Source organism: Arachis duranensis, chromosome 5 (assembly GCF_000817695.3).
Source record: "Arachis duranensis cultivar V14167 chromosome 5, aradu.V14167.gnm2.J7QH, whole genome shotgun sequence".
Lineage (NCBI taxonomy): Eukaryota > Viridiplantae > Streptophyta > Magnoliopsida > Fabales > Fabaceae > Arachis > Arachis duranensis.
Genome location: NC_029776.3, coordinates 89,074,701 through 89,077,629, shown reverse-complemented (window position 1 = coordinate 89,077,629; position 2,929 = coordinate 89,074,701).

The window sequence follows — 2,929 nt, the reverse complement described above, 5'->3', positions numbered from 1 at the left end:
TTTTATCTTTCTATTATTTTGACTATTAATTAACCTAATTATATTTAATCTTCTTCTATTCTCAAATTCTAGCCGTCACTCATTTATTCTCTTAAACCCTTTTCTTAGTTTTATATTTTCAATCTTCTTTTTCTATTCTTTATCTAGTGATCATCTTCGCTTCATCAAAAGATAAATTTTAAATTCTCTATTTTGTTTTATATAGCTCTTTATGACTCTATGTATCTTTCAATTTCATTGTTTATCTTTTTTATATTTTCAATTGCAAATTTTAATTTAAATAATTATAATTTAGGTATTAATCTATTTTTTATTCTCTTCATGAATTTATATATTTTATTTTATTCTCAATTTAGTGATTCTTATTATTTATTTATTTATCTTTCGTTCTATTCTATTATATGTAATTATATTGCATATAAATTTTTAAAGTGAATTGATCAATTTATTAATTTAGAATATATATATATATATTTAGAAATAGTAATGGAAAAATATTTCAAAAGAAAGCTACCACTAGAATCTGAAGTCACTCCATTAGTCTCTTCTAATAAAAAGAAGTTCTTAGAATTCAATGTAAAAAGTCTGGTAGCTGATCTGAACAACGACCCAAAATTTCAAATTATGATCCAAATGACAGGGATGAAGTTAGACGAGCTTATTTGCAAAAAGGTCCTTGTCAACCAAGAGAACATGATTTTCCACAGACATATTTTGGAACTTCTCTCCGTAGATTTAATGCTGATTGGTTTGATGAATTTGGCAATTGGTTGGAATATAGTATTTCAAAAGATACTGTCTTTTGTCTCTGTTGCTATCTTATGAAACCTGATAGTGCGAGTGGTGATGCTTTTGTAAAAGAGGGCTTTTCAAATTGGAAAAAGAAGGAGCGATTACAAATACATGTTGGAAATCATGATAGTGCTCGTAATCAAGCTCGAAGAAAATGCGAAGCACTCGTGAAGCAAAAGCAACATATTGAAATTGTTTTTCAAAAGCATTCAGATCAAGCTAAAAAAGATTACCGAACTCACTTAACAGCAACAATTGAGTGCATTAGGTTCTTATTACGACAAGGATTGGCTTTTCGTGGTGATGATGAATCACACAATTCAAACAATCGAGGTAATTTTTTGGAGCTTCCTGACTTTCTTGCTCAACATAATACAGAGATTGATCGTGTTTTCAAAAATGCTCGTGGAAACCTTAAACTAGTAGCACCTAAAATTCAAAAAGATATTGTTAGAGCTGCTGCAAGTGAAACTACTAAAGTTATTATTGATGATCTTGGAGATGATTTATTTGTTGTTTTAGTTGATGAAGCTCGAGACATTTCTGTTAAAGAGCAAATGGCTGTTTGTTTGCGGTATGTGAATAAAGAAGGGATTGTAATGGAGCGATTTATTGGCCTTGTCCATGTTTCTAGCACAAATGCGTTGTCGTTAAAAGTAGCTTTGGAATCTTTATATGCGTCTTGATGATTAATTCTCAAATATAAATGGAATCAGTGAACTATCTCAAAAATTAGTTGAGACAAAAAAGCATGTTGTTTATCCATTAGTGTTTCTTCTATTGAAATTAGCTTTGATTCTACCTGTGGCAGCGGCATCAGTTGAGAGAACATTTTTTACTATGAATATCATAAAGAGTCGACTTCGTAATCGAATGGGAGATAAGTGGTTGAATGATTGTTTAGTTACATATATAGAAAGAGAGACATTCAATCAAGTTGATAATGAAACAATTATTCAACATTTTCAAAATATGAAAACAAGAAGAGAAGTACCTTCAAGATTTGAAGCGAAGAAAGTTAGCGGCTAATGTAATTTTTATTTTTTTTATTTGAATAATTAATGTGTATTTTTATATTTTTAAATTTAAATTAATATATCTTTTAATAGTAATGTGTATTATTTTTGCCCCCCAACATAAATTTTCTGGGTCCGTCACTGGGGGACACGCCACGTGGCAGATCAGTGACATGTGGCACGCCACGTGACAGGTCAGTGACACGTGGTATGTCACGTGTCACTTGACATATAAAAAAGTATTCTATTAGTTAAAATAGTCTTTGAAAGTTCAGACGTAAGTCATTTTCATCCTTCAAATTTTAAAAATTAGTCAAACTAGTTCTTATATAATTTTTTTATTTTTTCTTCATAAAATTATCTCTCTCCTTTAATTCTTCTCAAAATCTCTCTTATTCTTTTCTATTCTAAAACCTTTTTTGTTACATTACTATATTTTGCTGGAATATATATATACTCAAAATTGAAATGTATGTATTTATTAACCTAAACAAAGTTATATGCTCAAAATAAAAATTTATGTATGTTAGCCTAAACAAAGTTATACCACTATTTTTTTCTACTACATCTTTTTTTTTTCATTACGGTATTACTTATATATAGGAGGTAATGGTAGTGATACTTAGAGTCAAAATTCAAGAAGATCCACAAATTTTGCTTCAATTCCAAATTTTACAAAATATTACTTATATATAGGAGGTAATAGTAGTGATACTAGAGTCAGAATTCAAGAAGATCCACAAATTTTGCTTCAATTCCAAACTTTACAAAATATTAAAAATTTGTTGGTTAATTATTATTATTATAAATGAATTTATTCTTAAGCGTAATACGTGCAAATATCACAATAATTTTTTTTTGTGTTTCATATGTTTGAGATAGATTATATAATTTTTCTTTTAATTTCACAAATCAATGAGATAAAATGAAATAGGAAATATTATACCTATGCGTAACACAGGCTACTCCGCACTAATACATTATATAAATAGATATGCTTTGTATTAAAATAAAATTTCTTTTGTTTTAAATGAAATATTGAAAAAATTATATTAGAATATTAAGATTCAAAAGTGATTCTATAACCAGTTTTTCTATTATTGAGTTTTATTATATAAATT